A 19234-nucleotide genomic window follows, 5' to 3' on the forward strand; every position below is an offset into this window, starting at 1 on the left:
CCATACTCCAAACTTCTCAAACTTTACCCTTAGAAAATTAAACAACAGTCATTACCCATCTACAGCTGCCTAACTTCAGTTTATACTCTTGCTTTGTTTGCTGTTTTTAAAATTTGCCTTATTATAGGTGTCATTATCAGTCGTGGTAAAAAACCAAAATTTCAAGCAGGAACTTCATCCTCAGAAGTTAACTACATAGATGAAAGCAATGGTCATCCAGCTGACAGCAAATTGAAATTGTTTCACTAGACTTAGCTCTGTAACATAATATTTATCTAACCAATGTACTCTGTGTTGGCCACATGTTTGGAGACACCAACATCTGCATATGAATAAAGACACTTTGATGAAAGACACCTTGAAACAGCAAGGCTGAAAAGTTAATATAACTGTAAGGAGTAGTGCAAAGCACAGACTTTTCCCCTAACTCTTTATTGCTAGCTACATAATTTAAAAATATTTATTACTGTCCATGATTTCTTTTATGTTTATAGACAGTCTATTAGGGATTGATGAGTTTTTTATTATTTTTTACTCTAGTGCTTGGGTTTCATTTTAAAATACATATGCCTCATTTTTTGGAGTTACATGACCAGTGCAAAGTGTCAATCAGTCATTTTTAAAAGGTCTAGCTAAAGAAATACTCTGTTCTTCGGGGGAATGAAAGATTTTTGCTTAAGCCTCAGCTAAAGCTACTTTTCTTCTGCACTAGTGTACAGAAGCAATACAAGAGGATAATCTCCATCACAGTCAAAAGCATAAAACACTTAATACTGACAGAAGTACTTTTCTTTCGTTTCAACAGCACAACCAAATGACAGAGGTAGAATTTCTTAATTTCTGATTCAAAGTTAGGATATTCAGAGCAGTCGGTTTTCTGGATGTGTGAACATGCACCTGTGTTATGAGCAGAAATGTTAAATCAGGAGCTTAATGCTTACACAGGGATTTCATTCACTTGGGTTAGCTTGTTGCACTAGATATATGTAAGCTCTGAGCTTAATAAATCTTGAAATGGAGCTCCACATGACTCAATAGACAATTCTGTGCCGGTTAAAGCTGTATAAGCAATTTCTTCAATACCTGGCACGCTTTTCCATTTTAGTATGTTTTATTACTACCGAATTAAGATGTCATTCTTTATCGTTGGTTGCTCTTTCCAATTGTAACTGATTATACCTCTATCCTTCTGAAGGGATGGTGCAGCTCTCAGAGCCACATGAGCCTCCGTATTTTGTCTCTAAATCCACATAGCCCAGATCATCAGATATTCAGCCACCTCTCTCTTCTCAGGTAGCTATAGTGGCCACTGGTGAGACTCAAGAATATATACCCTGCATTTAACAGCTCCTCCTTGATGTAGTAACTTGCAAAATACTCTTGTTTCTCTCCTTCAGAATCTCTACCATTTAATTATGTCTGTCCTAGAAGATAAAGACACACCAACTTCTTTTACCCCAGTCATGCTGGTTTCTTCATATTCTACTGATGCTGACACGTGAAAAGATGAAACCTTGCAAAAGACAAGTATATATAGGCCAGCTCTGATGAAATCAAAACATCAATATGTGAGAAAGAACATTAGGCTACTGAAGAGTAAAGAGAACTACTTTCTCCCACTCTGCCTTTATTTAAAGCGCATATAATTTCTCAGTCTTGCTTCCACCCTTTACTTGCTTTTTTTCTGCATTGGAGTAATGTAAGCAAGATTGAGCCATCTTTTTTTGCTGCTACTCTAATGAAGGTTTTTCTGTGATTAGTCTATAAGACAGACTATGTGTTTTCACCAACCTTGTACGAAAAAGGGATCGATGCAGCTATTTCCCATCTTTTTAATATAACCACTCACATAGCCACTCACATACATGGCACCTAATCAACCACTGCATTTGATACTCAATCACAGCACCAATCACCAGCTTTTTAAAATCCCTATCTCACTCCTGATTTAATAATTAGTGATGCTTATGACAGCTTAATGCGTATGTTATAAAGAGTGAGCAATGTAACTATCCCAAACCTTCACTTCCTCCTTGTGGCAACTGAGGCCATGATTACAAATAAACACTCAGCAGCTGTATCAGTGTTCAGTGGTACAAACAGCAAGAGGCACATGACAGCAGCGTCTGATTTTCGTTACTGCACACACCATTACTCACTCAGTTTGTTGTACTTGCATATAAGCCTTTAAATTTGCAAACTTGCCTTTCCCACTGTGCATTCATTGCCTTTTCTGTCACTTCAGCCTTGTTTGGTAACCCTCAGCACTAGATAATTGATTACTCTCTGTACTATCTCGTTGTGCAAAGAGTTATACTAAATCGAAACTGTCACCTTTAAATTATTGTGCAGCCTTCACACTTAGGTATTAGCAGTATGTTAAAGTGCTATCTCCAATCTATACTATAAAGTTTATTGCTTTAATTAAAATGTTCTCTGTGGTCTGTAAAGGACATGATCCTTGCTTTCCCCTTGCTGCTCACTCATAAGTCGTAAAATGTTTCTAATTATCCCATATGAATTTTGGAATTAATTCACATTATTTGACTTGCTCTGTGTTACAGTGACTTCATGTATGTACAGGTGTGCAGATGGGTACATTTCACAGTGAAGCATATTTAGTGGAATATACCATAATTTACTTTTCTGGATGGGACATCAACAGAATGTGTCACCAAGTATGTGCTGGCATTACAGTGACCGTAATGATTTTTCACCCTATCTTTTGCCTAGTGCTGACTTTTAAATTGCTATTTCTGGAACTCACTGGCTGACCAAGCTGAGTGGAGAAAAAAAAAAAGTAGGATCAGAATATAGAAGGAATATTAATAGTAGTCAGGATTATTTAGTACATATAATTAGGATTTAGTACGAACAATTAGGATTATTCAAATAAGAACCAAGTACCAAAATACTTGATGCAACCTCAGTACAGGAAGGAAACAGCTTTCATCACTGATGACTCATATCTCACTTTTCAAAATGACGAAAGTAAACAAGATCCCGTTGTTCACATGGACGTTTGGCTATGTAGTCTAAAAAAGACAGAGGGATTACACATCTACCATAGGTTAAGAGTCCATCTGTAGTGGTGAGTCCACCAAGATTAACCACATGTGCCTATTGCCAAATGCTGCTGTTTGCTATAGAGCTTGACCAGTGAAGGTCCAAAACTGACCAGTCTAAATCCTTCAATCTCATTATTTTGAATGTTAAGGTTGCAAACATTAGCATAATCAAAGACATCTGCTAGAAGTTTTTTCTCCAGAAGATATCAAATGCATACATATAAGAGCCTTGGCTAATGTATACATTTTAGTCTGGCTGCTATTCCTTACATATTTTTAAGCACTATGTCTTGTTCCACTCACTAACTTGCCAATAGCACATTGTACCGGAGCCACAAGCAAGCACCTGAACATCAAGCCTTATGAAATCTATCCAGTTGTTTCCTCAGCATGAACGCAAAGCCTCACCACTGCCAAGAAACATAGTTTTAAGTTGAGAGGACATATTACATCCTTTGTTCAGAAATATTTCCTCTACAGATGGCTTATTTTGCTGTGACTTACTCTCAACAAGACTTTCAAAACTAAAACTAAGCTATTGCTGAACAGAATAAACCATTTATGCCATAAGGTAATTGTTCCAAATTAAACTGACAAATCCAAAACTCTGCAGAAAGATGGACATGTATCTCTTAGTTTCACTAAAGACCTATCAATCAATCAAGCTTGGTAGGTTCAGGTGTTTGGGTTTTTTTAAATGGAAGGAACTCCTATATCAAAGTTATAGGATTTAATACTTGACTGAAATATAGAGTTTAAAACATTTAAACTTTTGAAGCAAAATATGAAAATTGAGTTTTACTGTAAATACACTTGGTAATTGAAATTCTGCAAGGTCCTTCTACCTAGTTGCATCTACTAGGATGTATCCACATTAAACAAGCACCTGGTCCTGAAAAATACAGGCTCATTTATTAATACAATCTCAAAATAGTACCTTTTCTGTGGTCTAATTCCAAGTACATGTTTCACTGAATGTTTAGTTTTTCATTTTAAAAACAAATTTCTACAGTCTTTGTACATTTCACCACTCAGCATGAGGCTCTTGCTATAATTAATGACAAATTCATTCATGAATGAACATACATAGAGAATTTTTAAACTCATTTTTATTTAAAATATTTCTCAGAACAATTAAAGTAATTTACAGTTTTACAAGGAAAATAAAATTAAGCTATTGTCTTCTAAATGAAAAAATAAAGCAAGCATGAAATCCAAATTTTCAAGATTTTATAATGAATTTATGAGCATACATTTGGATATGCAGAAACAAACATTACCAGAATGGCTAGTAGTCTTGTGTGCTTCTTTGCTGCCTGTCCTTCACACGCTGACTTCCACTTTCAGCTGCAAGAGTGAGCACTCCAGCAAATTAAACTCCAGGATGTGGAGTCAGGCATGCAGGAATGAGAAGTATGCAATGAGTTACTACCTGTGAGCCTCTAGTCGCAGTCATTTGTCTAATGTCACAAAGAACTTCAAAAGCACAAGGGATACCTTTGCACTTCTCAAGTACAGAACTGAGTTACATTTACACATCTATCCTTCCTATTCCTACATTTCTTCACCTTGCTCCATACATGCTATTTACCTTTGTCAACCAATAAGAACCATACACATCAGTCACCTCCATGATAGTATTCCAGTTTCTTCTCTAAACACCATCTGTCTTGAACTGTAAAAAAATTTAAGGATCTGAAGAAAAAGACTGTGTGATACCATAAATGCAAGGTCTATCATAAACATACTCAAAGGGAAAAAAATCAAGCTCTTTGTGTAAAATATATCTTTTATATATACATATATTTATTTATACTTTATATATATATATATGTTACCCCTTATTCTGAGTGTTTGTGCCTACAAAACAATGAACCAAACTGACAGTAAAGAGTTACTAATAATTCTGATGTAATATTAGCAATAAGGACCTGAAACTTAGGACTGACTCTTGTGCTCAGTCACAGAATAGCGGTGGGTGTCACCACCATAGTCATGGCTAGATAGACAGCACTTTTAATATGCTCAGTCCAAAAGAGATTCTAGCACTTCCCTAGAAGTCTTCCAATCCTGTGCAGAAGTCAGCATTTTCTGGCTATTTTCACATGACTTGGTAGAAGAAAGGGTAGAAAATGGAAAGCAGGGCAAGCAGTAAAGAAATTACTGGCATTCACATCACCCAAGATGTTTAAACTAAATTTTGGGGTTTGTCACTTGAACTCTTCTAAAAATAATATTGTGTGTGTAACCTGAAATATGCAAGCACATTTAAATTAAAAAAAAAAAAAAAAGATCATCAGCCTTTCAGTTCTTCCCCACGTTTAATAACAACACAAGTATAAACTCTGGAAGATTATGAAGAACCATCCCACAAAAAGTGAGGCTGCTGCCACTGTGCAGATACCAGACTGTTTCGACAGCATTTGGAAACAAGGAGGAGTCAGAAACTGCTGTTTCTTAAAAGTGCTTCTATCAAGACATTTTTGCTCCCTCAAGAGCACTTAACAGTGCTGAAAAGGGATTCCAGCCCTCAAGCACAATGAAAGTGACTTTTAATGTTATCTTCACAGAGGCACTCAAAGGTGGAAAAGCAGTCAGTGATGTCATTGAACAATTTACAGTACAAAAGACAACAGTACTAAAAGTAAGGACAAAGGGAATTTTTACCCCATATGTAGAATCCTGTTCAAACCAAAGACTTTTTGAGGAAAAATTGCTTGTTTCCTTCCTGTTGTTTTTTCCTCCCACAGTTTGGCGTACCAAATCAGACTTGTACATATTCAATGCTGCCATGAAGTTATATACAATCGCACACTGTCATAATTTCAGAAATCACTTGATTGAGATTGTTACACACACACCCTCCTTACAGTTTCCACTCTTTTCCTAGGGTTATGCTCACCCTTTCCCTGCTCACCCTTCCCCTGCTTCTTTGGGTCCTAAGTTTGGATACTTCAGTAGTAATATCATTTTGATGACTTACACAAATATGATTACTTCTTCCTCACCTCGAATACACTTGGAATCACTTCCATATGTTTGCTGAGACTTTTTAAAAATCTTTTTCTTTACTGATCTGCAATTCCATGTTACAGTCAGGTTAACTACATTTTACATCTGTTAGATGCTATTTCTTTGTTCTCTTTGTTACCCTTCAAAGACATTTTGTCCAGCTGCAGGTCTGCGTTGTGTCACTGACCACAGGTGAGTTGTTTGTAGCCACAAGCAGTGTCAGTCTATGCCCCATGATTTATCATCACCTGTCTGTATTCCTCTACACTGCACTGTATTCCTCTATTCCTCTACACTGCACCCAGTCTCTCCACTTCTTAAGGCCTCTGCTGTCACAGAAGGCCTGTATATCTCTAAACCATACTGTTATGTCGGTCATGAATGTCTTATTCTACACAGAATAACAACTTACTACTACTATCTCTATAAAATTATGGTTGTACCATACAAAGGTAAGGGAAGTAAAATAACTGGCCATAGTCACCTATGAAGTCAGAAGAAAAATTGCTATTACAGCTAAATCAAGTAAAAAACAAAGCTCCAGAGAGGTCAAGACAAACTCAAACAGAGCAAGACTGACAACTTCTGAGAGCACAAGCCTCAGCTCTGAGGTCTTGCAAACTAAATAGAAACCTTGTGTCCTGTTGGTAGCAAAAGCACCACTGTATTACTGGCCTACAGGGTATTACAGTATGTCTGATCAGAGTAGAACTACAGTAAATTTTGCATGTGATACAACCATCTAATATCTCTGAGCAGGCCTCCGAATGGTTTTCACTTTCTCCTGTATCCATGCTAGCATGTGCAAGAGAAATCGTGTCATTATAATAAAAGGTTAATTTATATTTCAGTTTTGCAGTAGATTTCCAAAAGATAAGGCCAAAAGATTACTGTCACGATGGGGAACCCTATGAAGTGTTTATATCATGCATGTGGCTGGTAGTAGCAAGATACGGAGACAGGAATGAAAGCATGTATAGAAGCTTTTAAATCCAGCCCTATCTGAGCAACAATCCCTTACTTTCATTCCCTAAGCTTACAGCTGTGAAACCAAGTACCAGCAGAGTTTTAAACTTCCTTTGACCTGGTGAACTAAACCATCCTGCTATTATGACTCTGTAAGGAATGACTTCTGTTGTGTGACATGCAACCAAAAGTTAATCATCACAACACACTAAAATTAAACCCTTTCTAGATAATAGTAACATCACAGTTCTGATTAAAATCTTGTGGTTTGAAATGACTGTAAAAAAAAAAAAATCTGTATTCTGCCAGTATTCAGTTCCTAAACCAGAAAGAGAAGTCCTCAAGTGAGATGAATTACTTATTTACAGAGGGTCTAAATAATGCACCAGTAGGATCCAAAGCTGTTATTACCTAATCAATCTGAACAAAACTAGGTGATGAATTAATATAGAAACTTCATGCTTTTCAAGGACAAGTGGAAAGGAAGAAAAAGAAACAGCTTTGGCCTGGAATTTATCAGTTTAGAGAACTTTTAGTCAAATTGGTTTCACATTCATCACATACGTTAATCTTCCCTACCATAGTTGAAATACATCTTTTTCAAGCACAATTAGGTTTAGCATTGTTTTGATCAAAGAAATATTTTTAAATAAAGGGAAAATAATTAATTCTCTTCTTTAGAAAACATTACTTGAATGGATTTATGAAGCTTCTTATCAGTGCTAAATAAGTGATAGGATATTTTTCTTCAGATAATTAAGCATTTTGTTTGAATAAAGGAAACAAGTCATATTAAGGAAGCAGAACACAAACTTTCCTAAATTTAGGCTTGACATTCTGGTGTATTCCTATTGAGGATGATGCATTCTGAATTACTACTTCTGCATCTTCAAATGTAGTTAAAAAGCAGTCAAACTTTCTTAAAGTAAAGATAATATTTTCTAAAGTCTTTGTTTTCTTTGTTCCATTCCACTGCCCTCTCTAGAGTCCTTCACTGCAGCAGGACTTATACGGGGCTGAGACAGCCATAAACATCATTGAAGTCTTCTTTTACTTCACAGTCTGTGCAGGTTCTTCAAGTTGCGTAGTACCCCAACTTCCTTTAAAACCTCCCATATCTTTCATGGTCAATTTTCTTTCAGAATATAAAATACCTCTGCTTGGCCATTTGATTAAAGAGATATCACAATTTGGCTGTTGTTTACACCCTGATAATAGAAAACCTGTCATTTCCCACTAACCCTTCCAAACCCTCAAATACATCTCGTTCAAAACCTGTGAGACTGCCTATGTTACCCCTTGCCCACTCACAGTGGGCCTTTGGTTGGTTAGATAACTCTTGTTAATTAGCATTTGATTTTTCCTGTAGCCCAACTTATCTCAAGATTTGCAGTGAAGAAAGTTCAGTTTTTGCATCCAAACCTCATCTCTGCTCCTTACTTCTATTGCTATTATTAATGTGCCGATGCACATTAATATGGTGCCTCTTCTCTACCTTTCATCCTCATTCTGAAACAGCTTATACAATGGAGAAAATTTTATATCTTAGCCATTTATGTGCACAATAAATCAACTATATGCTTTTTAAAATGCAAAGCTTTATTTAATTCACAGGTTGCTGAATCATTGCTATGTCTATCATCCGAACAGAGGAGCCTTCTCAGTAGTCTGACTAGTTGAAACATTTGCTTAACCTATCACCTAATAGCACTCAGCATACACAAGGTTAACACCTTAAATCAATCGTCAGAGTTAGAACTCTATATTTTCAACAGCATGATTTAGAGGGAAATTTACTCATTATGCTATTTTGATGAAGACCATCAAACTAATAGAAAAAGTTTCCTGAAGTTGTTAAGAAAAATTTCTCCAGTGTTTCCTCTAGGTTGGAAATTATTTTTTTACATGTATCAGAGTCAATGGCCAAACAGTCCTCTTTCAATTGAGAGCACCTCTAGACTTTTGATTTCTTTATATGAAACACTAATCTCCTAGAGACTACCACCAGCAAACCTCTTCTGCGGCCAGTAATGTATCAGACATTAGAAGAACATCATGATGTGATGATTCACCTCTAAATAAATATCACTTCAACCTAGTTGTAGATTTCTGTATTAGTAATGCTACAGTGAAGATTAATTACATATAAATACCATGCAAGTAGTAGATATCTTACCTGCTTATAATTCCACTTTTCATCAAATACCCCCAGGAGTTCTTCAGGTTTTTGAGACTCAAGGAGAAGAAAGATAGAAAGACAGACAACTACACACATCTTTGTGTGTTATGTGCACTAGTAATCATGGATATTTTTTTTTTTTAAATAAGCAGTAGTATAAAACATTACCTGGTAAAACTGTAGCCACCATTGCTTGCTCAAGAGTCTAGGTATATTGCAAGATGACTCGGAAGATATGGGTTCACACCCCATCTTAATCATGCTTTTACTGCAGAGACATAGTAATTTCCAGTGATCCTTTTCTTCTTACTGTATTTCATACTAATGCTTTATTATTTCACATAAGTTTTGCAAAGATGAAGACAGTGACCAAAAGACACTTGTAGTGTGGAAAGGAGCAGCTTTCAATATATAACATGCTTTTCGTATACTCTACCACAGATGTAGGGAAGTAACATCTGCTTCCTAAAATGTTGGCTCTTTTTCTTTTGCCAAACTATTCATGCATGCATGCAATACAACATTATCAGAAACTTACAGGACAGAGGAACTGCAACACCTAAGAAGCATGAAGGAGTGTTATTTCCAGACTCTTGTCCTTGCACATTATGGCACAACCTTATTGTATGAGTTTATATTCTTCTGGCACAGGGTCTGTGTGTCTGTCAGCGGAGGGTCAGGGCTTGGAAGTCTACAGCACACTGCTGAGGAAGCTAGTGAATGGAGTGACAGAGCTCTGCATTCTCCTGCTGCTTGACAGGTTGAGAACAAAAGATGTACAGCACCCTTTTTCCAGCAAGCTCATCAGACATTTGTCCCACATGTTCAACCTGTGGTTATCAACAAAGAAATATCTTGAAGATGCTAAATACATAGTCCACTGAAACAGGAGTTTTAAAAATAACTATTTCTTCTGCACATATTAAAGAACTGCAAATTAAGAAGCTGTAGAAGTTTAAATAGATTGAGTAACTAGTGACAAAATAATAAATTTTTTATCTTCACTCCACTGTTAGTCTTCACTGCAGGTCACAAGCAAAGCTTTTTACTCTGATGCCTAACCAGCACATCCCAATCTGAACTGAACTGGGACACCAGTTAACTTTTTAAGAGCACAAGTTTGCAAACACTACAAGATAACACAGCCAGCAGCCCTCTCACAGAAGGACAACTTCATCAGACACCAGGATCTGATTCACATTCCCCTTCTCCCCCACAGTGCACAATTCTGTTTCATTGTTGAGGCATATGGGCAGAACACATCAGCCTAGGCACCATCATTTTGAACACTGCATTTTCCCTGTGACTAAGCAAGAAATATCCAAATACAAGCTTCTGCAAGTCTGGCACCTAGAAAGTGAATGTACTCATCACTATATACACACTTACTAAGATCTGTGCTCCTTCCACAGAATCCTGGGAAACCCAGCCCTCAGCCTAGTGTTAAAATGTCACAGTCTGAGAAATGTATCACTCAGTAAGAAGTACTAGTCATGCACAATAAAAGTCTAAACATAAAGTAACATAATAAGCACCCTTCATGCAGTGATTTCTGTAGATAGTGTCTACTATTGGCAATTCCAGAAATTAATTTTACAGGAATTCTACTGTTGGAAATTTAAAAGAAGGGCTACACAGATTTAGAATGTGGTCTTACTGAACTGTTATTAAAATTAATAGAGATGGCTTGTCTAATGGTAGAACTACGATAGCCGGTGATCAACACAGAGCCATAAATGGTACTGACTATCCTTCAATTACACCATTTCAGATCAAGTCAATCAATAGGGGGTGTTAGTCACAAAATTAACAACTTGCTCAGCAGTATATCTTCTAGAAAAGAGTGCAGAGATTAAACATTACAGTTTACCATAAAAGAAAATCCCAGTGTACTAATTTTGGCAAAAAGACCGTGATTTTAAGTTTACAGTTATATCTATTGCTGTACATTTTACTTTACACATTCAGAAGCTACCTGAAAAACAAAAAAAAATTTACCTCAGAGATATATGATTGTTCTTGGCCAGATTCTATAGCTCTTAAACCCAAGAAAAGCAAAAGAAAACTTGGCAAAAACCCAATCCTATAACTCATATTTTAAGCTTATGCAAACTGTAATGGTAAGTATTAAGAGTTCGTTATCTATCAAAAAAAAAAGTCTCTATTACTTCTGAGCTAACCTGTGCATTTACATTGGTTTCAAATCTATACCTGCAGTAGAAACCTCCGTCTCTCTTGTTTTTGTTAAATAGAATCATAGAACTGTTTAGGATGGAAAGACCTTTAAGATCATCAAGTCCACAACTAAACCATTTCCCTGAGCACCACATCTACACATCTAAATACCTCCAGGGATGGTGACTCAACCACTTCCCTGGGCAGCCTGTTCCAATCCCTGACAAGCCTTTCAGTGAAGAAATTTTTCCTAATATCCAACCTAAACCTCCCCTGATGCAGCTTGAGGCCATTTCCTCTCGTCCTATCGCTTGTTACTTAGGAGAAGAGACCAACCCCCACCTCGCTACAACCTCCTTTCAAGTAGTTGTAGAGAGCAATAAGGTCTACCCAAGCTTCTCTTCTTCTTTTCTCCAGACTAAACAACATCAGTTCACTCAACCTTTCCTCATAAAACTTGTGCTCTAGACCCTTCACCAACTTTGTTGCCCTTCTCTGGACACACTCCAGCAACTCAAAGTCCTTCTTGTAGTGAGGGGCCCAAAACTGAACACAGTACTCGAGGTGTGGCCTCACCAGTGCCGAGTACAGGGGCACGATCACCTCCCTACTCCTGCTGGCCACACTAGTCCTGATACAAGCCAGGATGCTGTTGGCCTTCTTGGCCACCTGGGCACACTGCTGGCTCATGTTCAGCTGGCTGTCAACCAACACCCGCAGGTCCTTCCCTGCCGGGCAGCTCTCCAGCCACTCCTCCCCAAGCCTGTAGCGCTGCATGGGGTTGTTGTGACTCAAGTGCAGGATCCGGCACTTGGCCTTGTTGAATCTCATACCATTGGCTCCGCCCCAATGATCCAGCCTGTCCAGGTCCCTCTGTAGACCCTTCATACCCTCAAGCAGATCAACCTTCCTGCCCAAAATGGTGTCATCTGGAAACTTACTGAGGGTAAGTAATGAAACATTCAAGTAGAAGAGCAGCTGACCTTATCTTTCTTCCTTCCTCTCCCTCCTTCATGCAATACATTGTCCTTAAAGACTCATCTCACTGTTTTCCACCAATGCAGAAACATCTAAAGAATGAGAGAATCTTTAACCTGATGAAAAAAAAAAAAAAAACAAAACCAAACTATGGACTGGTGGACATTAACATTGTTACGATTTAAACGAAGTAAAACACAGTTTAGGAAAATCCCATACTTTCACCATCCCCTTCAGAAATGAAGGGTAAGTACTCTCTTACCTGTCAAAGCTGTTATCATACATCATGGCAATGTAATTTTGTGATTGGATACCACTGAATGTCTGTGACAGAAATGTCTGTCTGTCATTGATACGCTAGGGTAACTGGAGGCAATCTCCTTTTTATGTGGTAAAAGCTGAACAGGATCCCAAGTAACATAGGTCTAAAGACATTCTTGTTCTCTGTTGTTGGTATAGGCAATTTCCTAACATTTAAATTCCTCCTACCACACTTCAGGACAGTGGGACACCTTGCAAGAGCAGAACATATTTGTCTCCAGAAGGTTCCAAATGGTTTCACAAACTATTAGCAAAATAAAACACAAAAAAAAATCTTACTCGCTCTCTGTTAGGAAATACACTATGGTAATATGCTGAAAGCCTTTGCATGGGACATTGATCCTATAAAACTGTAGCCCCTCCAGATATTAGTGCAACCACCACATCTTCCAGATGGTTGGGGATTGAAAGCAGCACCAGGGAGGGAGGCGTCCCTTAACTGGAAAGAAACTTCATTGGTGAAGTTTCAGAATGTTACAAACTCCCATATTATCTCTAGTCCTTGCTAACCAAGCCTACACTGCCTGTTACGGAAAAGAAATGTTTCTATGCCTTAAGTACTCTGAATGGGAAAAAAAGTTGTACTAAAAACTATTGCATGCCCTTTAAGAAATCACGCTTCTTTGCAAAGACTGCAATACCTTTTTCACACTGTTAAGCTTCCCAAAAAATAGGCATGTCCATGGGGAAAAAGCCACCAGCTGTATTTCTCAAATATCACAAAAGAATTAAAGGGAGGTAGGGAGGAATACCATACACTAATAGTTCCACAATATCATGGTAAAGTGCAGCAATACAACATTTCCTCAACAGCTATCTTTCCTCACACACTTCACTCCCTGTGGCATTTTAATATATAAAGAAAAAAATGTACACCCAACATCTTTATCAAAAAGAGTAGCTGTATACCTCTTCCCCTTAAACTGCACAAGAGCTTCAAAAGGAAGAGTTTTTGGGAAGACGAAGTGATCACCATCATGCTTCTGATTCCTCAGGCACAGTGGCTGTCTGGTAAGTCTTCCTAATATAAGCAGACAAAAATTTTGTGTTACGTGAGACTATGTAGTTTCAGTAGCAGATCCACGATATATACCTTTTGCCCTGTCTCTTTTGGTATATGTTTCAAAAAGACAAGTTAAAATAAAGAGAACATATATAAAGTACAGGATCAGCTGAAATGAAAACCTCATTTGCTTACATCCCTGGCATTCAGGTTTATTTCTAGCCATTAGGAGTAAGTGCAGCTTAGCTCAGATAAGAAGATGTAATAGCCCCACCTCCATCCAAAAGCTGACTTTATCGCATGACTCCCCTCCATGCTGTCACTTCTGTCTTAGTCATAGCCCTACTTCTGCAGCAGCACAGTCTTGTCAAAATATACCTTCACCTTACTTTCATTACTAAGGTCCTCACAACACAATTTATTTGTCTTATTCTGAGCCTGAAGAGAGAGCAAAATAATTTATTTCTTTTTTAGGTTAAACACTGTACTGTATTAATCTTCAGCTATTCTAATTTCAGCTCTGTAAAGCCAGGTAAAGGGATCCTCAAGTGATACTAATTTTGAGAAGCATTTGCTACCAAGCATAGATGCTACCAATGATTTAGGAGTTCTCTGTGTTTTAAGTTTAAAGATGGAGTTATCAAACTGATTTCGTGACTGTAATGAATCTTCCACTCATAGCAGGCACTTTGCTGATTTGTACATCAGCAAGATGACTGGATGTTTGTGAAACTGGAGTTTGACACTATTTTTCTTCCCCTTAGAAGCTGCTTCTAATGATCTCTCCATGCCAGTTTCTTTCCCCAATTTGCCCTTCTATTTTCCTTTCAAAAGAGAAATTGTGGTGAAGACAAGACTTTCCACCAGTATTTAGGTGACCTCAGAAATGTATTCCTGTTAGGTGGACAGGAAATATCCATAGTTCATAGAGAAGAGGGAGTAGGATCTCATCAGCAAGGTCACAAGAAGAATGAACTAACATGAAGCAAGTGAAGTCACACATTATGATGCCTAGTGATGCTGTGACAAAAAAAAATCTCTTGTTGAGTACTGAGTATGGGAGATACTGCTGACAAAAAACAGTACTGAAAGTAACTATACCAAAGATAGTAGCTTAATGTGGCTAACAGATGAAATCACAAAGCAGAGGTATGAAGGCTGTTGTCCCGAATTATCTGTCTCAACCACAAGTGGAGACATTGCTGTGTAAAGCAAAAAATCTTTTTGTCATCAAGAATGCTATATAATTCTCCATTTTAATTATCATCACTTTGAATAAAGGTGCATAAACTTGCCATTATCACTCTGACCAGGACATTGCTATTTCCAAAAGGCAATAATTTTAGGTAACAGTGAAATATTTTTTTGCTGACCTTACTTTAGCTTCTGTATTGCTAGTTCAGGATTCCTTTTGTGGCTTGTGCATTTCTATCCTTTTCAAGTATTTTCTGAAGCGCGCTTCTATCAAAGTATGATTGTGTCTTGACAGTGGTTTCAGTTTTTCTGATTAATGCTGAGGTGCCTTCGTAGTTAGTGTATAAACACTCCTTTTCACAATGTGTCCAATCATTCTGGTTATAATGCACGGTGAGGGTCTGTCTTTTCAGTCAGGATTTCAGTTAAGCTGTATCATCACAGATATTTTTTTTAACTTTCTAAACACGTCTCTGTCATCTCTTGGTTTACAGGAGCTATGTGCATTTACTGGCTCCATAAAGTTATAGCACATTTTTAAACCTGCTTCTGGCAACACATTTGTTCACATGCATCTTGATAACAGGCTTGTCCATATTACAGTTTCCTCCAAGCTTAGGCCTCAGTTGAGAAAAACTATCAAAACATTGAATTATTCAACAAATTATACCTCGCAAAAATCTAAAGGTCACATTTTACCATTTTAATGAACTTCTAAGCCCAAAGCAAACAGGAAACAATAAGCATCAGATGCCCATGATCTCAGTACAATGTGATCACTCCATGGCCAGAAGTTCATTATACGTTTGGCGCAGGACAGCACACTGGCAAGGCTGGCACAGAGCATTTGTTTCAACTCCTTTGCAGATACTCCATAGCCCTGTTATTCCTAGTTGATCGTACATAGCCATTGGTACTGTAAAACTTTGACTTTGTGCAAAGAGCTGACTTTACATCCCGATGTATAACTAAAACAGTCTGGGCCATGAGCACTGTCTTCCCTGATGTGCTGACCCTTCAAGCTCCACTTCCTGCTCTGAGGTGCTACCTTTTTGCTTTTCATCCTCTCTTCAGAAGTGGTAGTCTCTAGTAATTCAGAGGCAAATCTGCAACTGCAGAAGCCTTCACTTAAATGAATGTTGCTCCTGTGAATTCCTTCTGCTGACAGGACATTCTTGGCTTTCCTGAACCCTCACTGGGCTGAAACTGTCCCTGTGCAGGGCCAGAATTCAGCCACAGCAGCACTTGACAGTGCAAATCAGCTCCTCTCACCTCTGAGCTGCTTCATCTCTATACTAAATTCTGTCTTGGCTCCATTAGGAATTTTCTTAAGACGCTTTCTCTGTTGGCATGATATTCAAGATGAAAAAAAATGCAGTTTCACGCTTAAGCACATTCTAAGCTGCAAGGCTGTGGGATCCGACTGACTTAGAAATCCAGCAGCCTGTGAAGAAAACTTGCACAAAAAATAAGAAGCACAATATTTCTTTTTTGCTAGTTTATAAGTTACATTCAGCATTTCTTAGCATGATAAAAGGCAGTGCATGTAGCCAAAAGTCAGTGGTTGAATACAACACAGAAAGTGGGAGGAGGTAACATGCCAGTTTTTGCTGGTGACACATTCTTCACTTCTCATCCTCTCACATCTGTGAGAAACAACCCATTAACTGTTAAAAGTTTCATGGCTCAAAACACTTCCCAAAAGCTTGCTGTCAGGCATCTTCATGCCCTTTAGGTGAAAGTGCATCCATCTGAGTGCACCCGTGAGAACACAGACCGAGAGAGTATTCTTTTACTTCAGTTTATTCAGCTATGGTAGGTAATTACTTAACCTGTCTGACTGTACAGTATTGATTAAAATAATTAAAGGATCACTGCTTCATTGCTCTAGAGATTTTAGATTGATATGCATAAGTGCACACTAGGTAGTGGCAAAGCTCAGGACACCACAATATCGAATATTGTTCAGATCTACTTCCCGCCCCCACCTTTTTTTCCAATATAAAGGTTGTTACATCACCACAATTAACCATGCCTTGTTTAGTTAATTACTCATGATTATGCCATTGCTAAAGAAATTTAAATGTTATAGGGATTCTTCTAACTCAGAAAGCTGTTTCTAAAATACCTCCTCTAATCAAGCAGCAATTATGTTATTCCCCACTAACACCATGAGCATGTTGACCCAGCCAGTCATGTTCTGGCAACCACAAAGAGAAAAAATACATAGCAACAGTGACTACTCCATAGAAACAACAGCTGTGGAACAAAAGAAAAATCCACAGAAATATTTTAAATGCTCACACTTGGTCATTTCACTGCTTTGGGTTCTATCATTTCAGCAAAAAAGAGTTCTAGGGAAAAAAAAACAATTTTGACTGAAACAATAAATACAGTAGTCACATAAAAATGCTTAAAATAATTCTTTTTAAAGCTTAAAATTGTAAAGCCAGACAATAATAAATTGGGAAACTGGCCAGGGATAGGTTGCCTGAAAGAAACAAAGAGGCACAGAGCTCATTACTGGCTTCCAACTGAGACTACAAAACAGCGGCAAACACTTCAGGGTGACTAACTACCCAGAAATTAACTTTAGGGAATTTCTTAGTAATGCCAACATATGGGGGAATACACGTAAAACTACTGAGTCTCCTTTCCACTCTTATGCCAATAAAACAGTATAAAGATACAGGAATCATTGGTGCAAAGCCATGTTTTGCAACAGAACTCTATAGCTGTTGCAAAAGGCTGTTCTTGTTTCTAGGCTTCTACACTGATTTTGTTACCTCATTGCTCCACCTCATTCAGCTCTGTTAGTTATCTTCTTCCCTATTCTAAGATCTTAATCCTTTACTCTCCTGAAGCAGCGCATATCCCTTCCTTCTTCTCCTACTCCCAGCTCTTTTTAACTGTACCCTGGATCTTCCTTATATTGCCCTCTACCTCTTCCATATGCCAATTTTAGCTTTATTCCCCAGCCTGTTATTCCTCTTTTTCTTGACATTCCCAGCTGCTCCCCTCTCACCTGGTACCTTTGTCCTCCTGCACATGGCCAGGGCACCCTGCAAGGAAGCAGGACCCCATGGGGATTTTTCTCACCCCCAAGGAGTCAGAAGAAATCACTGTGGATAGTGTCTCCAGGCAGCGTATTGGAAAAGTCAGAGGAAAGATGAAGACCATATCATCCATTGTGCTGGTTTTGGCTAGGGTAGAGTTAATTTTCTTCGCAATAGCTAGTATGGGACTATGTTTTGGATTTGTGCTGGAAACAGTGGTGATAATACAGGGATGTTTTAGTTACTGCTGAGCAGGGCTCACACAGAGTCAAGGCCTTTTCTGCTCCTCACACCACCCCACCAGAGGCTGGGAGGGGACACAGCCGGGACAGCTGACCCCAACGGACCAAAGGGATATTCCACACCATATGTCATCCTCAGCATATAAAACTGGAGGGAGAACAAGGAATGGGGGGACATTCAGCGTGGTGGCGTTTGGCTTCCCAAGTAACTGTTATGTGTGATGGTGCCCTGCGTCCCTGGAGAGGGGAAGCCTGCTTGCCAATGGGAAAAAGTGAATGAATTCCTTGTTTTGCTTTGCTTGTGTGTGCAGCTTTTGCTTTCCCTATTAAACTGTCTTTGTCTCCACCCACAAGTTTTCTGACTTTTACCCTTGCAATTCTCTCCCCCAGGCCACCAGGGTGGAATGAACGAGTGGCTGTGCGGTGCTTCATTGCCAGTTGGGGTTAAACCACATCATTTGTAAATGCTGACAGCCCTGACAAGCTGTAAACCATAGTCTCATCCTCAACTGTAAAAATTTGGCCAAGGTACCAGCAACTGCAAAAACAGTATCCTGCATGAAGTATCAAATTTTGCTATCAGTTATAGCTTATGTGCCCCTTATAAGTGGCACCAGCTGGAAATAAATATGTTTAATTGCTACACTGCTTTCTCAGGGAAGGCTGTTCAGAGAATTTCTACCAAGCTTAAGACTTGCTGTTAGCTTGTGTTCACTCAAATAACAGTTTCTGCTCAAACATTCCCCATGTCTTCTGTGGTCAATTACACTCAATTTCTTTATTTCCTTACAGTGCATTGGCATCATGTGCAGTGCTTATTAAGGTACTTGTGTATCTTCTTTTAAGATAATACAACTTTCCTGCTATTAATTTTGGTTTCTAGCATATAACATTCAAGACACTATGGCTTAAACCAACAGCTTTTTGCTTCTAGCTAGTGTCCATTCCAGATATAACCATTTTCAGAAGTACCGCACTAACTCAGGCTTTACATTTCTTAGTGCCACTTTTAATTTTCATTAGAAATACCTAAAGAATAA

Source organism: Phalacrocorax carbo, chromosome 2 (genome assembly GCF_963921805.1).
Source record: "Phalacrocorax carbo chromosome 2, bPhaCar2.1, whole genome shotgun sequence".
Taxonomy (NCBI): Eukaryota; Metazoa; Chordata; class Aves; order Suliformes; family Phalacrocoracidae; genus Phalacrocorax; species Phalacrocorax carbo.